The following is a 23,001-nucleotide window of genomic DNA, read 5'->3' as shown; positions in this document are numbered from 1 at the left end:
ATGCATGGCCGGAGGCGAGACGACGAGCCGTCTTATTACATTGCTTGGGACCAGAGGGACAACGACTGTTCTACACACTGCCAAATCAAGGTACGACGTTTGCTGAAGCCATGACTGCGCTTGAAAACCACTTTGTCCCTAAAGTGAATGTAGTGGCATGCAGGCACACATTCAGACAGCGAATTCAGCGGGCTGATGAAACGGTGACTCAGTATGTTGCCGCCCTCAGAGCGTTAGCTGTGCCATGTGGTTTTGGAATAATGGAGGGTGAAATGATTCGGGATCAACTTGTTGCTAATGCTAATCTCAGTGTTGTTAAAGAAAAATTGCTGCTGGAGGAGGACCTTACATTGGACAAGGCAGTTACTATTGCATGTCAGGTGGAGGCTGCGGTCAAGAATGCTACACTCCTCTCTGCTGCACCCACGGCCCAGACTGCTGCAGTACAAGCTGTGGGGGTGAAGGACGCACGTCTTCGGGGAAAAAGAGGAGCGCGACCGGCTCAAGCTCGGGGACCTACATCTAAAGAATGGCACAAAAAGGCAAGTGATAAAGAGCAACAGCGTCATTGTTTCAGATGTGGATCCGAGAAACACCTGGCTAATGATAAAAACTGTCCAGCAGCAACAGTAAAATGTGATAAATGCAACAAAAAAGGGCACTTCGCCAGAGTTTGTAAATCAGCTGTAGCAGTGGTCAGGGAAGTAGTTGTTCCTGAGTTCACAGTTTTATGTGTCGATGATCACAAACTGATGACTGCAGCATGTGATAAGATTACATGCAAAATGAACATTGAAACACCACAGGGAAACTCTCAGGTTCTGGAGTTAATTGTGGATACAGGAGCTTCAGTATCTATCCTCCCAGAAGCCATCTACAAAGAACATTTTGCACCCTACTCTGAGAACTGATCACCAGGCCCTCACCACCCTGTTAAGTACTAAGGGGATGAACAGAGCTGGCATGAGGATAGCACGTTGGTCAGCCAGACTGATGTGTTTCCAGTATGACTTAGAGTACCGTCCAGGAAGCCAAAATGTTATAGCTGACTGTATGTCCCGTGTTCCCCTGCATACCACAAACACAAGTGAAGACTCTGAACAGGACTTAATCACAGAGATTGCTGAAATTTCTCCTCAGCTAACAGCGCTTCCACTGGCTGACTTCAGAGCAGAATGTGAAGACTGTCCTGAATTAACAAAACTAAGACAGATCGTTCTTTCGGGCTGGCCGAAATTAAGCAAATCCTTACCAGATGATGTCAAACCCTACTTCCTGGTCCGACATGAACTGGCAGCAGAGTCACCGCTGATATTTAGAGGAACACGGCTGATTGTTCCCAAATCTCTGCGAGGAAAAGTAGTGCACCTAGCCCATGAAGGACATCAAGGCATGGTCCGAACCAACCAACGCCTGAGAGATCTATATTGGTGGCCAAACATGGATGAACTGGTCCACGAAATATTGTCCACATGCACAACCTGCCAATTGTGTGACAAGACTGCAGCTGTTTCACCTGCACCGTTACAACCCATCAAATTCCCAGAGGGTCCGTTTCAACATGTTGCTGTCGACATTGTTGGTCCGTTGGAACAAGGAACCTATGACTGCAGGTTTGCCATCACACTAGTTGACTATTTCAGTAAGTGGCCTGAAGTCGCATTCACACCAAACGCCTCAACTGCGACAGTGATTGCATTTCTGACTTCCATTTTCGCCCGTGAAGGAAACCCTTATGAAATTACAACTGATAATGGTCCGCAGTTCACCTCAGCTGCCTTTGCTGAGTTTCTCGCTGAAAGGGGCATAAAACACATCAGGACAAGCGTTTATCATCCTCAAGCAAATGGATGTGTGGAGCACTTTAATAGAGTACTGAAGGACTCCATACAGACAGCACAAGCTACTCAGCGACCATGGAAAACTGTGGTTACAGAACTGCTTCAAAGTTATCGAGCGACTCCCCACGCTACAACCGGTGAGTCCCCTTTCCAGCTCCTCAGAGGAAGAGCCATGCGGACTAAACTCAACATTCTGCCACCACCAAAGGATGCTGGACAATATGACCACATCAGATCCAAAGTGACATTGACACAGAAAAGAAGTGCACTTTATACAGACAGAAAGAGAGGTGCTAAACCTACTAAAGTGACTGTGGGTGCGTCAGTGAGAGTACGAAAGCCATTCCATGTGGGAAAAGGAGAGCCACAATACACCAAGCCGCTGGAGGTACAGCAGCAGACGGGTGAGAGTTCTTTCATCCTCAGCGATGGGAGAAGATGGAATGCAGCACGTCTCTCACTTGTCCCAGAGAACTCAAAACACACACAAAGAGCTGATACAGAGACAGAAAACATCAGCTCAGCACAGACTGCTACACGTCCCACACTGCAGAGGGACAGACAACCACCAAGATGGACAAAAGACTTTGTTATGAAATAGTTCAGAGGTAAAAAGAAAGGAGAAATATGCAGATGTGAGAAATGACTGTGAAGGGAAAGTGCATTTGAGTTTCATTAGTTATCTTTAATTCCAGCTGTGACTTCTGATAAGCTGAGAAGAGGGCACATGGTTGTTACTGTTGATTCAGGGTTGATCCGGGGCACGTTTACTTTGCCATTACAGTTCTTTTATCAGGATATATATATAATACTGTTCTGAAGTTACTAATTGCCTCAAAAGTAAAAGGCTGTCGAATGGTTCATGTTGTGCTACAAGGGAAAGAGTATTATTTGAGAAAAGGGGGAGATGTTGTGTTTACAAGGTTCTATAATAAGGGAAGAAAATTAGTACATGCTGTTACCCTGTCAGACCAGGGGTGTCGCTAATGAGGCTGGGTAAGAGAAAGAGGAGAAGAAGAAAGTAGAGAGCGAGAACAAGATGGAGCTCCGCTGTAAAGCCTAAAATAAAGTGTTGAACCCAGACGTCGCCTCCGCTGCCTGATTACACACCCAACACACTCCTTTCACCTCATCATGACCAGTGTTGGGAAGGTTACTTTTAAAATGTATTCCATTACAGAATACAGAATACATGCCCCAAAATGTATTCTGTAACGTATTCCGTTACGTTACTCAATGAGAGTAACGTATTCTGAATACTTTGGATTACTTAATATATTATCGTGCTTTTTACAACAACGTGAATGTACTATTGCTGTGTGATTTATTACTATTACTGAAGGTCCACGACTCCGAACTGTAGTAAAGGGACCTCTGACTAATACGGCGGGGTCCCTGTCGGCTCGTAGCCGAAAAATAGCTTTACTTTGTTGTGTGGGTCAACTTTTCTTGCGAGAGACAGAGAGAAGCGTTGAAAGGCTGCTCCAACGGAACTTATTGTTTCGGAGGAAAACACGAACACGGTGTACAGTCGAGTCTTAATAGCTTACTTACAACTGGGCTCGTCAGGCACTCTTCTTGGCTGAAGTGGTTATTATTATATTTACATGTACTCGTACCTTTCCACTCCCCTTTTTCTCCCTCCTGCTCACAGACCCATAACAGTCCATTCTCCCTGCAGCACGGACTACACTGCCCATGATGCTACATTCTTTAGAGCTGTGCTTGTAGCATTCTGCCTGTTAGCTTAGCACAACAACAACGAAAAGGCGCTCTCTCACCCAGGAAACACACAGTCGCAGAGAGAGAGAGAGCGTCGCCCTGTAACCATGGCAACCGTAACGCTGCCGCCTGGAACAACAGAACGTAGCTGTCAAACAAAACCCAAACAGTCCTGACCCGCGACAAAATGAAACAGGAAAGTACCGCAGTGTAATCCATTTATTTCAACAAAGTAACTGTATTCTGAATACCACCTTTTTAAACGGTAACTGTAACGGAATACAGTTACTCATATTTTGTATTCTAAATATGTAACGGCGGTACATGTATTCCGTTACTCCCCAACACTGATCATGACTTAACTGATTAACCACTTTTTCAAACGTAAGTTTACTTACTTAACTTATAGGTTTCCAGTTCAACCTACCTCTATGTTGTAAATCACTGAGTAGGTGTCATATTTCAGTTTAAGTACAATTATTGGGTTACGGCATTTACTTGAAAATATCTCGGTTGTTTGATACTTATTGTGTTCATCAAAGCTGGATGGGAGGAGCTGTTATGTAAAATCTGATTATATTTTTGTGGTACTACTTTCTGTGTAAAGTAGAGAACACCAAATGTGGTATATGTGCACATTGATATGCCTCTGCCTTTCCACAACAAGGTTAATAAAGTAAGTTACTAACAACCAAACAGGTGTTGTTACTTTAACAGTTAAGTTATAAGAGAGAACATAACAAACTGGTTGAGATCCTGGATTCTTTAATCCAGGATCACAACCCTGCTGTCTGAGGGAACGTTACAGGAGATCGTTCCTTCTGCTGCCTTCAGACTCTTCAATTCATCCACTTGGGTCATGAAGACGGAGCAGAAAAGGAGAACGCCTTCTTCCCAAGCTCTGCATGAACTGATGGAACAGTGGATGTAATGATGTCCTGAGACTGCAGGCTGTGACTAAACTGTTTGCCTAACATGTACTCTGATAAATAGGAGGCAGTAACCCAGAAACAGATTGATAGATAAAATGATACTAATGGACCATCCTGTGTAAGACCAATGAGGACCAGTTAACCAGAGAACACAGAGTACAGTGGTGTGTTAAAGGTTTACAGACAGTTATAAATCTTAATGCCCCATGATGGACAAAATCCAACAGATGAAGAGAGCGAGCAGAGTCATTCATATAAATCATGTCATTGTAATCCAGGGCAGGTAAAAAAAAGGTGGCAGCAACAAGCTTTTTCCTGTGAAACATGATCTGTTCCTGGAAGAGAAGCCCAACTTCAGCCTCAGTGTCTTTATTAGATGTTCAATGTGTGGCTTATAGGAATGACTGTCATCAACCACAATACCGAGGTCTGTGTACGAGGCCACAGTTTCAATAGAAATACTTTGAGCAGATACAGGAGAAGGAAATAAAGGCGGACCCTCTTTCTGTTTGTGAACAACATGACTTTGGTTTTTTCTACATTTAAAGCCAGTCTGAGCCAGCTGAGACTGAATACTATCAACAGCTGCTGTAATGGTTTGAAAACTATGTTGATGGTATAAAATGAACAGATGCATCTAGATTTTGTGCCACACCGTTGACATAAGTAGCCCAGGACAGAACCCTGTGCACTCGTTTAGTGACATTTAAAAAGCTGCAAGAGAGACCATTGAGCTGAACGCACTGCTGATGTCCAAAAGAACATTAGAGAAGCAGCCAGCTGCTCGGTCTGAAAGGCCTATTTCCAGTAATCTCTGACATAAAATGCTGTGGTCAGCAGCTCAGCTCATAAACCAAGGGACTGGGAGCAGCTGCTGCTGAGTGTTGCTGGAGTTCCTGTGCTGTTAGATCCTCATCCTCTCCACGCAGCTTGGAAGTAGGTGAAGTTGTGCCAGAAGAGTTTTTGTTGTGGTCGACAGTGTCAAAGACTTTGATAGATCAATAAAAAGAGCTGCACAGTAGTTCTTTGCATCCAGCGCTTCATAGATGTCTTTGAGAACTTTTATCAAAGCAGTTCCAGTACTGTGCAGTTTCCTAAAACCAGACTGGAAGGGAGATAAAATCCTATTTTCATCCAGATAACTTTGAAGTTGATTATTTACCAGCCTTTGAAGAACCTTAGATAAGCAGTGTTGGGGAGTAACGGAATACATGTACCGCCGTTACGTGTTACCGTAACGGCGGTACCGATGCTACTAAAGAATGTAGCATCATGGGCAGTGTAGTCCGTGTTGCAGGGAGAATGGACTGCCATACACGTTATGGGTCTGTGAGCGCGAGGAGGGAGAAAAAGGGGAGTGGAAAGGTACGAGTTATCGTCGAGGAAAAACGGGAGCTGGAAGCATGTAAATATAATAATAACCACTGCAGCCAAGAAGAGTCCCTGACGAGCCCAGTTGTAGGTAAGCTATTAAGACTCGACTGTACACCGTGTTCGTGTTTTCCTCCGAAACAATAAGTTCCGTTGGAGCAGTCTTTCAACGCCTCTCTCCGTCTCTCAAGAAAAGTTGACCCACACAACAAAGTAAAGCTATTTTTCGGCTATGAGCCGACAGGGATCCCGCTGTATTAGTCAGAGGTCCCTTTACTACAGTTCGGAGTCGCGGACCTTCAGTAATAGTAATAAATCACACAGCAATAGTACATTCACGTTGTTGTAAAAAGCATGATAATATATTAAGTAATCCAAAGTATTCAGAATACGTTACTCTCATTGAGTAACGTAACGGAATACGTTACAGAATACATTTTGGGGCATGTATTCTGTATTCTGTAACGGAATACATTTTAAAAGTAACCTTCCCAACACTGTAGATAAGACACAGAGTTTGGAAATTGGCCTGTAATTACTAACTGTTGAAGAATTACCAGCTTTCAGTGGGGGAGTGCAGAGGCACACTTCCACATCTGTGGTAAAGCCTTCTGTTGTAGAGAAAGATTAAAAATATAAGACACTGGCTCAGCTATGATATTTGCAGCCAAGTGCAAGAAGGAAGGAGAACGATTGTGAGGACGAGTTTCTGGTGTTGGGGCTATTCAAAGCCTTACAAACCTCTTCTACTGTGACAGGTGTGAAGGAAAAGGTATCAGTAAGCAGGAACTACGAGCAGAGTTGTGTGCAAGAGGTTTACCATCAGATACTGTGCTGAACAAAGAACAAGAAGCAACAAAGTGTTTGTTAAAGCAACATTTCAGTTTTGTCTGACACAGGAGTGGAGTCGATATTTAAGTGAGGAGGAAGCTCTGAGGAGTCACAGCTGGCAGAGACACTTTATAGTTTGCCAAAACCTCCTACGGTCGTTTGGACTGTCAGTCGTTACAGTAAAAAAATAGTTATATTGGATCTAGATGATGGAGGCAGTAATCCGATTACACAGCTAATGAAAACGTAGCCAATTAGCATCAGAGCCAGACTTCCTGCCCAGGCCTGGTTTCTCTCATGTAGGAGATCGGCCGGTACTGAACCAAACCAGGCCTGTCCCGACCTTTCACCCTGACCTGGCAAAAAGGGGCGTGTCTGTCCACAAAGTAGACACAACTCTCCTGTAAATGTTCCCAAACTGACATTGTCAGCCTGTTTAATACGACCCCAGTTCAAACTGATGCGGGCTCGGAGCGTGAGATTTTAGTGTTTCTCACAGCACCAACTACGCAGTGATCACTCAGGTCGTTGGCAAAAACTGCAGATGTGGAAAACTTACGCAGCATATTAGTTAAAAAAGGTCAATAAGAGCAGATTTATCTGGGTGTTTAGGATCAAGGCGTGTGAGGCTTTAAATAATTTGAGTCAGTTTTAAAACAAGCAGCGTGCCTTAAAATCATCAGACACAGAAGAAAGCCAGTCCCAATGAAAATCATCCATCTGAAAGACATCATTAAAATGCAGCTCAGATAAAAGTTGAACCAGAGACGGTGACCACCCACTCACTCCATCACTCTACTGACCACAGAGTCTCCAGTCTGTAGTTTGGACTCTGCTGAAGATCAGACAGCTGCTTCACATCTGGATCCTTCAGGTTGTTCAGGATCAGGTCCAGCTCTCTCAGATGGGAGGGTTTGGACTTCAGCGCTGCTGCCAGATAATCACAGCTGATCTTTGACAAACCACAGACACTCAATCTGTATAAAGAAAGAAAGATGTAAGTTTATTAGACAAAGTGTGAGCTTGAAATCATTCAGTGTTTCATCATCTGTTCAGAGCTGAAGAAGGTTCAGAATGTAGAAGTTTAGAAAATGGAAACTCCAAACAGCTGAAGCCAACAGGAAGCAGCTTCAAACAGGAAACTGTGCTGAGTTTCAGACTATATGTCCTGATGCAGCCAGTTGGATTTTGGAGATTTGAATCTCTGTTCTGTGACTAAGTCCTTGAATCATTTCTTCCAGTTGGTCCAACAAGACAGACTAAGTATTGGACATATGTTGTGGCTCCATTAGGGGAGCTTCTAAATGTGATGTGATGGCCCCTCTGGGTCTGTCAGGTCACAGGACTGAAGAGAGCTCAAACTGGGCACACAGTTGTTCCAGTCAGGACCAAAGACTATACTGGGAATGAGGGACGGCTTTGACTGTACCCACTGGGACTTTTTAAAGGCTCATGTTCTCACTTAGATCATCGATTTCTACTTACATTTCTTTCTGGGAAAAATTCGGATTACTTTGAAAACAGGAAGTATTTTCCCCAATAAGCAGCCCTGGATTAGTAAATCACTCCAACATGTTCTCAGGCAGAAGAAGCTGTCTTCTTATGAGGGAGAGAAGAAAAAGATGGAGGCACAGAAACTTGTTGAAAGAGAGATAAAGCAGCTAAAATCAGGTGTAAAAGTAAAGCAGAGGATGAGCTGAATAAAGGACACTCAAGGCTGGCTTGGAAAGGAATGAAGTCCATGGTGGGGATGCAGAACAAGGAGCAAAGATGAATGTGATGCTGAATCAGCAGAAGACTTGGACTCATTTGATTCCAGCTTTGATATCATTGATTTCAATGAAGAGCTTTGTGATTGTAGCAAAGGGCTGGTAGCTCTGAGAGTCCCACTGATGAGGTGTTTGTGTGGAAATCTCTTAGTTTGATCAAAGAGAGAAAAAGCTGATGCTGTGGGAGGGAAATGATTGAAGTGTGCTGTGAGGAACTGACTGGGAAATTTCTACACATTTTCCAGTCCTCCTTGGAAGTTCCCAGCATATGGAAACAAAGGATAAGTGTCCTATGGCACTCAGTAGGTATGGGTACCGGTATCCGGTGCCATTATGGCACCAGTTCTGACATAGTAACCAAACCGAAAAGCAGTGCACATTTCGGTGCTTTTTTCCCCCCTGAGATACACTTTGGATTATAGCCAATCATTTTACCTTTCCAAGGATAGTAGGTGGGCTCAGGTATGTACGTTCTTTTAGAGCAGAGCTACAGATTAAAAATGCCCAAGGCTTAGCGGTCCAAAGTCTGGCTGTACTTCACAGCAAAAGATGCAAACTCAGCAGCCTGCAACAAGTGCTTTAAGGTGATACTGTGCAGGGAGGTAACACCTCGAATCTGATGAAACACCTGGCGAGGCATAGCGTTTTTTTAAAGCCGAGAAATGCACCGTATTTGATAGGGCGGCCACAAACGATTATTTTGATAGTCGACTAGTCACCGATTATTTTTGCGATTAGTCGACTAATCAGATCATGTATCCGTTGGACGTAAAACGTACAGCTTATTGCACCAGCAGCATCTGCTCTTATATAACTATCATTAGCTTACAGCTTTAAGTGTTTCAGGTATATGCTAATTAAAAATAAAGACAAGATGATAGCTTATTAAATTTTAATGTAATTTGCAGATTGTTTCGGTGAAGTTTAATAAACTCCTTGCTATCTAAACTATAACGGGACACCGTAGTATATTCTCGAGCATCTCACACTTCTGATAATCAGCTGTCTGCTTGACGTTTATTCAGCTGTGTAAAAACTATAACTTTAATCTCAGCCAAACCGATTTACTCAGGAACAAATAAAATACTAAAAAAAAAGCCAAACAATAACATTTTTAAGTTATCTAAGTGACTTATATATCATGTTTAACCAGAGTGGAGAAAGATGGTGGTGGGTTTGAAAACGATTTGCCGGGAGTCCGGTGCTCTCACGGGCTCTAGTGACCTATCGAGCTACAGTGGGGCAAAAAAGTATTTAGTCAGCCACCGATTGTGCAAGTTGCCCCACCTAAAATGATGACAGAGGTCAGTAATTTGCACCAGAGGTACACTTCAACTGTGAGAGACAGAATGTGAAAAAAAAATCCATAAATCCACATGGTAGGATTTGTAAAGAATTTATTCGTAAATCAGGGTGGAAAATAAGTATTTGGTCAATAACAAAAATACAACTCAATACTTTGTAACATAACCTTTGTTGGCAATAACAGAGGTCAAACGTTTACTATAGGTCTTTACCAGGTTTGCACACACAGTAGCTGGTATTTTGGCCCATTCCTCCATGCAGATCTTCTCGAGAGCAGTGATGTTTTGGGGCTGTCGCCGAGCAACACGGACTTTCAACTCCCGCCACAGATTTTCTATGGGGTTGAGGTCTGGAGACTGGCTAGGCCACTCCAGGACTTTCAAATGCTTCTTACGGAGCCACTCCTTTGTTGCCCGGGCGGTGTGTTTTGGATCATTGTCATGTTGGAAGACCCAGCCTCGTTTCATCTTCAAAGTTCTCACTGATGGAAGGAGGTTTTGGCTCAAAATCTCACGATACATGGCCCCATTCATTCTGTCCTTAACACGGATCAGTCGTCCTGTCCCCTTGGCAGAAAAACAGCCCCATAGCATGATGTTTCCACCCCCATGCTTCACAGTAGGTATGGTGTTCTTGGGATGCAACTCAGTATTCTTCGTCCTCCAAACACGACGAGTTGAGTTTATACCAAAAAGTTCTACTTTGGTTTCATCTGACCACATGACATTCTCCCAATCCTCTGCTGTATCATCCATGTGCTCTCTGGCAAACTTCAGACGGGCCTGGACATGCACTGGCTTCAGCAGCGGAACACGTCTGGCACTGCGGGATTTGATTCCCTGCCGTTGTAGTGTGTTACTGATGGTGACCTTTGTTACTTTGGTCCCAGCTCTCTGCAGGTCATTCACCAGGTCCCCCCGTGTGGTTCTGGGATCTTTGCTCACCGTTCTCATGATCATTTTGACCCCACGGGATGAGATCGTGTGTGGAACCCCAGATCGAGGGAGATTATCAGTGGTCTTGTATGTCTTCCATTTTCTGATGATTGCTCCCACAGTTGATTTTTTCACACCAAGCTGCTTGCCTATTGTAGATTCACTCTTCCCAGTCTGGTGCAGGTCTACAATACTTTTCCTGGTGTCCTTCGAAAGCTCTTTGGTCTTGGCCATGGCGGAGTTTGGAGTCTGACTGTTTGAGGCTGTGGACAGGTGTCTTTTATACAGATGATGAGTTCAAACAGGTGCCATTCATACAGGTAACGAGTGGGGGACAGAAAAGCTTCTTACAGAAGACGTTACAGGTCTGTGAGAGCCAGAGATTTTCCTTGTTTGAGGTGACCAAATACTTATTTTCCACCCTAATTTACGAATAAATTCTTTACAAATCCTACCATGTGGATTCATGGATTTTTTTTCACATTCTGTCTCTCACAGTTGAAGTGTACCTCTGGTGCAAATTACTGACCTCTGTCATCATTTTAAGTGGGGGAACTTGCACAATCGGTGGCTGACTAAATACTTTTTTGCCCCACTGTAGTGGGTAACAGACGTCTCCGAAAACGTCAGAGCGCTTTTGAAAATATGTGGTGTCTTGATAAACGGAGCAGATATTTGAGGTTTACACAGCTACATTCTCGCCTGAAAATATGTTGAACGTTTATTTTGTGACCCAGAAAGAATAATAAGAGTAATATTAAAACTAACTAGCTGCCGCCATTGTTGGAAACTGAGCTGGGCTGCGCTATGAATTCTGGGACAGAGCTACTTCTTCTTCTTCGGGGTTTAACGGCAGCTGGCATCCTTGTACATGCAGTGCCGCCATCTTCTGTTTCAGTCCGTTATTACACTCTTAAATCATACTACTTATTCCTGCGTCTTTTGTGATTTTACAAAGCTTCAAACGACGCGTTGACTATTAAATCAGTCGTTGACGAATTTGATAGTCGACGTAATCGTGACCGACGTAATCGTGACTAGTCGACTAATTGTGGCAGCCCTAGTATCTGATAGCTTGCTGCAAGACCTCACACCGAGCACATCTACTGCGGGTGTGGTGCCTGTTATCAGACCCGGAGTTAGCAACATACCCAAAGAAACCGAAGAGGAGAGTCCTGACCCCTAGCCCTGCCAGTGTAGCAGAAATGATGACGGATGATGATGGCAGCAGCAGCCGTTCTTCTCTGCGTGTGTAGCTTTATGTTGTTCGTGTGTAATTTACGTTGAGTAGGTTAACCACGTTATTGCATTAATACATGTAAGGTGAACTAGCAAACACCGTCGTAGTTACATGTGGCTGTCTTCTTGTTTGATGGCAGATACTCCCTTCACCCTGGCCAAAAAGGCTAAAATGACCAAAGAAAAAGTGGAAAACAGCTAAACATGAGAGGTGGCCCCACCATCTCCACCTCTTTTTAAAGGAACTAACTGTAATCTGAAGCTTCAAATGGAACTAAGACTTCCTCCACTAGGTGGCAGTGTCTGATGAGAAAGTGTTAGTTGAGCTGGCCTGGAGTCAGAAACAGGAAGATGCAGGATTTGGGCTGAAATGGGGAAAAGTGGTTCGCACTAGTGCCTTAAAGCAAGAAGGTTGTAGGCTGAAGCTTGTTGGTCTTTCTGTGGAGGTTGGATGTTCTCCCACAGTCCAATGAAATGCTGCTTAGGTTTATTGGTGCTTCTAAATTGGCTGTAGGTGTGGATGTGAGAGAGTGCTTCTCTGTCTCTCTCTGTTGGCCCTGTGATGGACTGCTCACCTGTGCAGGTGGACCACGCCTCTTGCCCTATGACAGCTAGGGCACAGGCTGCAGCCCTGTGAGCCTAAGCTGAATAAATAGTTAGCAAAAATGATCCATAGATGGCCTGAAATCCCCCAGTTAGCAGTTTGGTAGATAGCTATGACATGCTAATCCCATCCAGCAGCTGTATTCTACCTGTAAGCTGATCCCTGCTGAGCAAAAGCACTTTTTCATATACAAATTACAACCTTTAATAGAAATCTATTGGTCAGCATCTTATTAGCCTGCTGTTAGCTTCATTCCACAGAAAACTGAGAGAAACTAACAGAGTTGATAAAGAATAAAGAGAAATGTGCTGATTTAAAGCCTTTGAAGTGCTTCAGATGATCTCTGTCCACTTCTGTCCACTCATTCATTCATGTAAGCTTTCTAATGCAGCTTTGATCTTCACAGTCTGCTTCATGAAACTCATTCTAACCCTGAATGTCAGAGTGTTCCTCCTTCTCTTTCCCATCATTCATGCTGGCAGTGGAGGAGATTTGGATGTTGGACTGTGTTTTGGATGATGTGTGTATGTTTGTGTTGGACTGCTGTCTGTAAAGCAAACACACATTTTGCTTTGGATTTCAGTGTCAGACAGACTTTAAGGTGGAATGAAGAGTTTGAGAGTTTCACAGTGAATTATCCAGTGGAGGATTTTTCTTCTTCTTTGAAGGTTTGAAATGTGAACATTGTTCTGCTGCAGTCAATGGACTAAACCAGAGAAGAAGAAAACAGACTTTACCATGAAGATCCTCAGTGTGGATCAGTATAATATCAGCCTGATGTCTGCAGTTTAGTGTCAGCACAACTTTCACATCATATTCATCTCAGCACAACTAAAGCATGCTGACTGACTTCAGAGTTTCAAGTTTACATCCTGGACTCTCCAGGAAACCACACAGATGCTTCACTCCTGCATCCTGCAGCTTGTTGTTGTTAGTCAACAAATAGGCGGGGCCATTACTCAGGTCTAGCTGTCTCAGATGGGAGGGGTTGGACTTCAGCGCTGTTGCCAGATAATCACAGCTGATGTCTGACAAACCACAGCCCCTCAATCTGTATAAAGAATGAAAGATGTAAGTTTATTAGACAAAGTGTGAGCTTGAAATTAGGGCTGCACGATTTTGCATAAAATGAGAATCACGATTTTTTTGTTTAGAATTGAGATCATGATTCTCTCACGATTTTCTTTTCCAATATAAATATTTATTGCGCTTATTAACAGCACAAGAACTTCTATAACAGTTGAGACTGAACATAAAAACCATAAATAAACATAAAAACAACAAATGTCTCACGTTTTGTCATTGCCGTAAAATGTTGTACTGCTTGAAATTCCACCTCCGCCGTTGCTCGACACTGCGTGTATAGAGCAGGTAGTGCAACAATAGAAAAATACGGGGCGGGACGGCACTGTGTAGCGTTTGTCTAGGGTGTTGATCGTTTTCCTAAATCCCTCGTTTTGCACAGTGTTGATGGGAGCCATATCTTTGGTCAGGTGATAAGTGATAGCCTCCGTAATTTCTTTGTGCCTGCGGGAGTTCGACGGGTATAGGGAAGCGCTGTATAAGGTTCCCGTTATTGATGTTTGGGTGGTTGACCGGGACGGATTTTCTCCTGTCACTTTCTCGTCATCCCTGACGTGCTCTCCGTTGTTTTTTCCCTGCTAATATTAGCATCACACGGCACAGCTTCTGTATCACGTGGTATAAGGCTCCGCCCTTGTCATTTCTTGAGCAGGAAGAGTGAGCGCTTGGTTTCATGCAGAGTACGTCCCAGATCAAAATGCGGTACAATCGTCGTCTTTTTTTTTTTTTTTAATTGTTGACATTTGGAAATGAGATCGCACATAAGTATGAATTGAGATCGCGATTTTCTAACAATTAATCGTGCAGCCCTACTTGAAATCATTCAGTGTTTCATCATCTGTTCAGAGCTGAAGAAGGTTCAGAATGTAGAAGTTTAGAAAATGGAAACTCCAAACAGCTGAAGCCAACAGGAAGCAGCTTCAAACAAACACAACAAGAGAAAAAACTCTGAATGTTTCACATTAAAGTCGTACATTTCTCATAAAAACAGGACAAAGACTTGAAAAAGTCGTGTTTTTCCTTCCAGGAACCACAAGGCTTCACTTTTAAAGGTGAAGTGTGAAAGAAATGGACATATTTGAAGTCCAACACCTTTTTCCAGTCACATTATTAAAGCAGACAAACTACAAGCTTATTTTCATTCCAACAAGTCATCTTCTGACCTGGACTAACAACACTGGTCTCTATGTGCAGCTGGCTGTGAGACCAGTGCTCAGGGAGCGTCTACAAAGTGCAACACTGAAAGAACATCACACACTCATTTGCTTCCAGCACTTTCACACAAACATCTACTGTCATTATTGTCACCAAACTCTGTGTATCCTTTATTGCAAATTCAAATGGGATCAAATGGTCAGACAAAAGAGGCTTATGAGGAAATATGATGAAATGTTGTGTATTAGCAGCAAGTTTGTGATGCCTCAAAGGCATTTATTTCATTTATCTTTAATGTTTGCTTAAAGTAATTCTTTCGTATGTATTTAAGTTAAAAAGAACAGTAAAAAGACTTCAAAATGTTAAGAAGCTTTAAATTTGAAGGTTAGCTTGCTGGTGACCTCACTTCCTGGTGGGTGACCTGTATTACTTCATTTCCTGTTTAATTCCTCTTCCTGGTTGCTCTAAGAGGTAGAGGGACATGCGGTCTTGCTCTGAGGCTTATCCACAGCCATCCACTTGGGAACATTGTTCAGGCAACGTCGTAAGTGTATATATTTCATGGTGAAGGTGTTAAAAAGGCATAAATAGCGGTATTTGTTAAAAATTATATTTTATTTGTGATTCATGGAGGTTGATTTGTACATGTTAAAAAAGGGCAGTTTTGATGATCATTACTGTTGCTAAAGCTAACACGAAGGTGTAAGGTCACATTTTGAGTTATTTCATGATTTATGTAAACGATCATTTTTTCTATTCTGTATTTCTTTTCAACTACAGTTTTCACCACTTGTCAAATGAAGATTCTGAGTAAAAAGTCAACTCTACTCGGACTCGAGTATTCATTGACAGAGGTTTAGCTTGGTGTTTGATCGGAGTTGCTACACTCTGCAACAGAACACTACAGTGAAAAGACGGCACTCGATGGTCCTACGTGTTCATGATGGCAGCAAGCAACAAGTCATCGGTATCAAATACCAGGAGCAACGTGACATCAGCATCATCTGTAAGTGCGGCTCGCGCCAGAGCTAAAGCAGAAGCTGCTAAGGTACGAGCATCATATGCTAGCCAGGAGGCTAAATTAAAATTGGAAAAGGCTGCTAGAGAAGCAGAAAGGAAAACTAGAGAAGCTCAAAATCAGTTGGAAGCTGCTAGAATTGATACAGAGCTGGAAGTGCTAACATTAAATCGTGAAGCAGACGCAGCCATCGCTGAAGCACAGGTGTTAGAAGATGTAGCAGAAATGCATGGAAATGTAGAAAATATGAAATCTGAGTCAGAAGACAGGCTTAGATTGCAACGTACTAGTGAATATGTTTGCTCTCAAAATGATCAGAATCAGTCTACCTTTGCACCAGTATCTGTCCCACCTGTTAAATCTGTAGACCGTACAGAATCACAAGACAGTTTCAGAACATGGCATCCACCTGTAAGCTTAGCGGAATTCCAACATAGCAATAGCAAGCCCAAGCCTGAAGTGGATAATGGGACGCATCCACCCACAACAAACCTGTCTAAACTGACCAGAGCTGAATCGAAGACCGACGTCGAAAGAACAAACCCTCGCATGTATATAAGTGCTCAATCACAAACACCCCAGCATATGCTTCCAGTGAGCGTGCCACAACCTCCAGACCCTCTGGCACAATATTTGGCGCGACGTGATCTCGTTACGTCAGGACTGTACCAATTTGATGATAAGCCAGAGAATTTCCGTGCATGGCGGTCCTCATTCACTAACGCTGTGGCTGAGGTTCAACTTACAGAAACACAAGAATTAGACCTCATGACCAAATGGTTAGGAAAAGAGTCTGGACAGCAAATAAGATGCATACGCTCAGTGCATGTGAATAATGCTGGTTTGGCTCTGCGCAAGGCATGGGAGAGGCTGAATGACTGCTATGGTGCCCCTGAGATGATCGAGCAGTCACTGTTTCAGAGACTTGACAGTTTTCCAAAAATTGCAGCCAAAGATCACATCAGATTACGTGAACTTGGGGATTTGCTTATGGAGATACAAGGCGCAAAGGAGGATGGATACCTCACTGGGCTGTCATATCTAGACACCTCCAGAGGTATCGGACCCATTGTAGACAAGCTCCCATATGGGCTCCAGGATAAGTGGGTGTCATCTGGGTCGTGGTACAAAGAAGAGAATAACGGCTGCTTCCCTCCCTTTAGTTACTTTTGTAACTTTGTTTGTCATGAGGCAAAGAAGCGAAATGACCCCAGCTTTATTCGTCAAAGCAACGGCGCAAGCCCCACAAAACCAGAAAGATTACCTATGAAGAGCTTTAACACCAACAAGTCTATCGCGGTTCACAAAACAGATGTCTCTACAATCAACAACGACGCTAACAAGAACTGCCCATTGCACAATAAACCTCACCCACTTAAAAAATGCAGGACATTCAGAAACAAGTCCATCGATGACAGGAAGGCCTTTCTAAAACAGAAAGGAATATGCTTCAAGTGTTGTTCTTCAACTTCACATGTTGCCAAAGACTGCAAATCTTCCGTGAAATGCTTAGAGTGTGAAAGCATCTATCATGATGCAGCCATGCACCCTGGCCCACAACCTCAACTCACCAAGGCTCCACCACCACCACAAGAGAATGGCGGGGAGGGAGAAGATGACTCTAACGTAACTGATGTTAGAACCAGCTGCACAGAGGTTTGTGGCCCCGGCCAGTGGGGTCGTTCTTGCTCTAAGATCTGCCTTGCAAAGGTCTACCCCAAACATTCAAAACACAAAGCCATTAAAGCTTATGTAATTCTGGACGACCAGAGCAATCGCTCTTTAGCCAGGCCAGAGTTCTTTGAGCTGTTTGGTGTGGAGAACGAACCACTCTTATACCATCTCAGAACATGCTCCGGTGTCATCGAAACGTATGGCAGAAAGGCAGAGGGATTCCAGATAGAGTCGTTGAACGGCAACGTGCTCATACCTCTTCCACCACTCCTTGAGTGCCCCGAAATCCCTAACAATCGAGCGGAAATCCCAACACCAGGTGCTGTTTTGCATCATCCTCATCTCCACCATATAGCCAAACACATCCCCGATCTAGACCCAGAAGCAGAGATACTCCTGCTGCTCGGGAGAGACGTGCTTAGAGCACACAAGGTCAGGCAGCAAGTTAACGGGCCACACAACGCTCCCTTTGCACAACGTCTCGATCTAGGCTGGGTGGTGATAGGGGAGGTGTGCCTAGGTAATGTGCATAAGCCAACGGTGGACACATTCAAGACCCATGTGGTAGACAGCGGTCGCCATTCCATATTTCAGCCCTGTGCAAGTTTCATGCATGTCAAAGAAACACAGCCAAGCTTCAGCAAGTCTAACAAAATGCCAGAGAGGATGCTAGGACACACAGTGTTTAACCAATCTGAACATGATAACAAACCTGCTCCATCAATAGAAGACATCCTCTTCCTAGAGATCATGGATACAAATGTCCACAGAGATGACACTGGTAGTTGGGTTGCTCCATTGCCGTTCAAGGAGCCACGGCAACGTTTGCCAAATAATAAAGATCATGCGGTTAAGAGGTTTGAATCCTTGCAACGCCAATTCAGGAAGAAACCTGAGATGCAGAAGCAATATGTGGCATTCATGGAGAAGATCATTGCCAACGGTCACGCAGAGGTGGCACCACCCTTGAGGGAAGATGAAGAGTGCTGGTTTCTTCCATCATTCGGGGTATACCACCCACAAAAGCCCAACCAAATCAGGGTGGTTTTTGATTCCAGCGCTTGGTACTGCGGGGTCTCCCTCAATGACGTGCTTCTGACTGGTCCCGACCTCAACAATTCTCTCTTGGGCGTCCTTCTACGCTTTCGAAGGGAGAGAGTAGCTATCCTCGCCGACATCCAACAAATGTTTCACTGCTTTTTGGTCCATGAAAGGCACCGCAACTTCCTCCGGTTTTTGTGGTATGAGGAAAACGACCTCACCAAGGCAGTTATCGACTATCGCATGAGGGTTCATGTCTTTGGCAACTCACCATCTCCAGCTGTGGCTATCTATGGTCTGCGAAGAGCCATTGCTGCAGGTGCCCAGAAGTACAGTGCCGACACAATGAAATTTGTGGAAAGGCACTTTTACGTGGATGATGGCTTGGTGTCTCTCCCATCTGAAGCAGAAGCAATCAACCTTCTCCAACAGACTCAGGCTTCACTTGCTGAATCAAACCTCCGCTTGCACAAGTTTGTGTCGAACAGTCCAGCAGTCACTGGAGCTTTCCCGCCAGAAGATTGTGTCCCGCTCATCAAGGATCTGGATTTGAGTGGGGAGACAGCACCCATGCAGCGCAGCCTGGGTTTGCTTTGGGAGATCAGAAAAGACACATTTACATTCTCTGCATCAACTATTATCAAACCTTTCACTCGACGTGGAGTCCTCTCCACCGTCAATAGTGTTTTTGATCCAATGGGTATGCTGGCACCCGTCACAATCCAGGGACGAGCTCTTCTTAGGGAACTTAGTTCGGAACTGACTGACTGGGATGCACCTCTCCCAGAAGACAAGCTGAAGAAATGGGAAACCTGGAGAGATTCTCTCCAAGTCCTAAAGGAGCTTCATGTGCCACGTGCATACACATCAACCTCGCTCACCAAAGCTGTGCGCACAGAGTTGTTTGTATTCTCAGATGCCTCAACTATGGCCATTGGGGCTATCGCTTACTTGAGAGCCATCCAGGAGGATGGAAAAGTGGAAGTAGGATTTGTTATGGGCAAAGCCAAATTAGCACCCCAGTCTGAACCAACAATCCCGAGGCTCGAACTCTGCGCTGCTGTCCTTGCAGTAGAAATGGCAGATCTCATCCGAGAGGAGCTGGATCTGAAATTGGATGCTGTCAGGTTCTACACGGACAGTAAGGTGGTACTCGGGTACATTTGCAATACGACAAAACGCTTCTACACATATGTCCATAACAGAGTCCAACGTATCCGACAATCTACCAGACCAGAACAATGGCATTATGTGTGCACGGAAGCAAACCCTGCGGACCATGCATCCAGATCTCTGCCTGCATCCCATCTGACACAGAGTTCTTGGTTCACCGGACCTTCATTCCTGCATCAGTTATCTGCAGAAACAACACGAACCAGTGAGACGTTTGAGCTCATCGACCCGGGAAATGACTCAGAGATTCGACCACAGGTACGCACCTACACTACTCATCTGAAGGAACCTGTACTTACCCCTGATCGCTTTCGCCGTTTCTCCACCTTTACCTCTCTACTGCGAGCTGTGGCTTTCCTTATCCATGTGGCAAGATCTCACAAACATTCAAACCAAAACAGCAGGTGTACAGGGTGGCACACATGCCGCTTACCTCGTACTGTGGATGAAATAGCTCAAGCGAAACATGTCATTCTGCAAGTAGCACAAAGGCCAGCCTTTGCCAAGGAACTGTCGGCCCTCCAAGAAAACAAAGTGGTGCCCACAAACAGCCCGTTGCATAAACTCAGTCCAACTTTGGAGAGTAGTCTCATCTGCGTTGGAGGCAGACTGAAACATTCTCAACTAACGTGTGAAGAAAAGAACCCAGTAATCCTACCCAAGGACAGCTACGTTTCCTTACTGCTCGTACGACATCACCATGAGCAGGTGAGACATCAGGGTCGACATCTCACAGAAGGTGCAGTAAGGGCAGCTGGACTGTGGATTTTGGGTGGGAAGCGACTAATCAATTCAGTCCTACACAAATGCGTAATCTGCCGGAAGCTGCGTGGGAGACCGGAAGAACAACGTATGGCCGACTTACCGCCGGAACGTCTCAAGGTTTGCCCTCCCTTCACATACGTGGGGCTTGACGTCTTTGGTCCTTGGTCTGTTGTAACCAGACGCACCAGAGGAGGACAGGCAGAGAGCAAACGGTGGGCCATGATGTTTAGTTGTTTGAGTTCAAGGGCCGTCCACATTGAGCTGATTGAGTCTATGGACACATCTAGCTGTATAAATGCTCTCAGGCGGTTCTTCGCTCTCAGAGGCCCTGCAAAGGAACTTCAGTCTGATTGTGGGACCAACTTCATTGGAGCTAGCAAGGAGTTGGAGATGGGTAATACTGTACAGGGGTACCTCAGCAAGCAAGGATGTAGCTGGAACTTCAGACCTCCGCATGCTTCCCACATGGGAGGCTCATGGGAACGGATGATTGGTGTTGCCAGGAGAATCCTTGATTCAATGCTCTTGCAGCAAAAGAGTCGCCTGACCCATGAAGTGCTGTCAACACTAATGGGAGAAATTATAGCTATCATCAATGCACGTCCACTCCTACCTGTGTCTACAGACCCAAACCAACCTTTCATTCTTTCACCAGCCATGCTCCTCACACAGAAATCAGGAGTTCCACCTCCTCCAGGAGATTTCACAGACAAGGACCTCTTCACAAAACAATGGAGGCAAGTTCAAGCGCTCGCAAACCAGTTTTGGGCCCGTTGGAGCAAAGAATACTTACCATCCTTACAACAAAGACAAAAATGGACAGTGACACGCAGAAACCTTCAAGTTGGGGATCTGGTCCTCCTCAGGGACAAGCAGACCATCTGCAACTACTGGCCCATGGCCATAGTCACAGCAACCTTTCCTGGGAAGGATGGACATGTGAGAAAGGTTGAAGTAAAAACGACCGACCACGGTGACACAAGAACCTTCCTTAGGCCAGTTGCAGAAGTAGTTCTTCTTCTGCCTAAGGACTGATTTAAGGACTGTTGTTTGGACTCATTCAAGTTCATAGTGGCCTCACACAGGCCAGGCGGGGAGTGTGATGCCTCAAAGGCATTTATTTCATTTATCTTTAATGTTTGCTTAAAGTAATTCTTTCGTATGTATTTAAGTTAAAAAGAACAGTAAAAAGACTTCAAAATGTTAAGAAGCTTTAAATTTGAAGGTTAGCTTGCTGGTGACCTCACTTCCTGGTGGGTGACCTGTATTACTTCATTTCCTGTTTAATTCCTCTTCCTGGTTGCTCTAAGAGGGAGAGGGACATGCGGTCTTGCTCTGAGGCTTATCCACAGCCATCCACTTGGGAACATTGTTCAGGCAACGTCGTAAGTGTATATATTTCATGGTGAAGGTGTTAAAAAGGCATAAATAGCGGTATTTGTTAAAAATTATATTTTATTTGTGATTCATGGAGGTTGATTTGTACATGTTAAAAAAGGGCAGTTTTGATGATCATTACTGTTGCTAAAGCTAACACGAAGGTGTAAGGTCACATTTTGAGTTATTTCATGATGCAATATTTATGTAAACGATCATTTTTTCTATTCTGTATTTCTTTTCAACTACAGTTTTCACCACTTGTCAAATGAAGATTCTGAGTAAAAAGTCAACTCTACTCGGACTCGTGTATTCATTGACAGAGGTTTAGCTTGGTGTTTGATCGGAGTTGCTACACTCTGCAACAGAACACTACAAAGTTATTGAATCATTTTCCTCAGAAACCAAACAAAATGATTGACAAACATGTTTTTACAAACTCAGTGTTGGACTTGGATCAGCAGGATAAGCTGATGTTTAAAGGCATTTGAGTCTCGCTGTATGAGAGTGCAGTTATTACTCAATGTTTATGGCCCGGTAAATGGCCTGTATTTATATAGCGCTTTACTAGTCCCTAAGGACCCCAAAGCGCTTTACATATCCAGTCATCCACCCATTCACACCACATTCACACACTGGTGATGGCAAGCTACATTGTAGCCACAGCCACCCTGGGGCGCACTGACAGAGGCGAGGCTGCCGAACACTGGCGCCACCGGGCCCTCTGACCACCACCAGTAGGCAATGGGTGAAGTGTCTTGCCCAAGGACACAACGACCGAGACTGTCCAAGCCAGGGCTCGAACCGGCAACCTTCCAATTACAAGGCGAACTCCCAACTCTTGAGCCACAATCGCCCATTAACTAGCCACTACTGGATGCGATTATGGATGATGTTCTTTCAGTGTTGCACTTTGTAGACGCTCCCTGAGCCTCACAGCCAGCTGCACATGGACCAGCTGACATTACCCAGCATTAGAGGCGGCTGTAAAAAAATGGATTTTCCTATTTAAATGGTTTTAATTTGAATAAAGCGATGTTGATTCATTCAATCCTGAATCGATTTTTAATATAAATGTATTTTGCCAGAATCTCAGGTTAAAGCTCCCAAAAGTATTTCAACAACAAGCAAACAGATAAAACAGTAAATGAGAGCAGCTAAACACA

Source organism: Rhamphochromis sp. 'chilingali' (genome assembly GCF_963969265.1).
Source record: "Rhamphochromis sp. 'chilingali' genome assembly, chromosome: 1".
NCBI classification, from domain to species: domain Eukaryota; kingdom Metazoa; phylum Chordata; class Actinopteri; order Cichliformes; family Cichlidae; genus Rhamphochromis; species Rhamphochromis sp. 'chilingali'.
Note: the sequence above shows the minus strand (reverse complement) of the source record.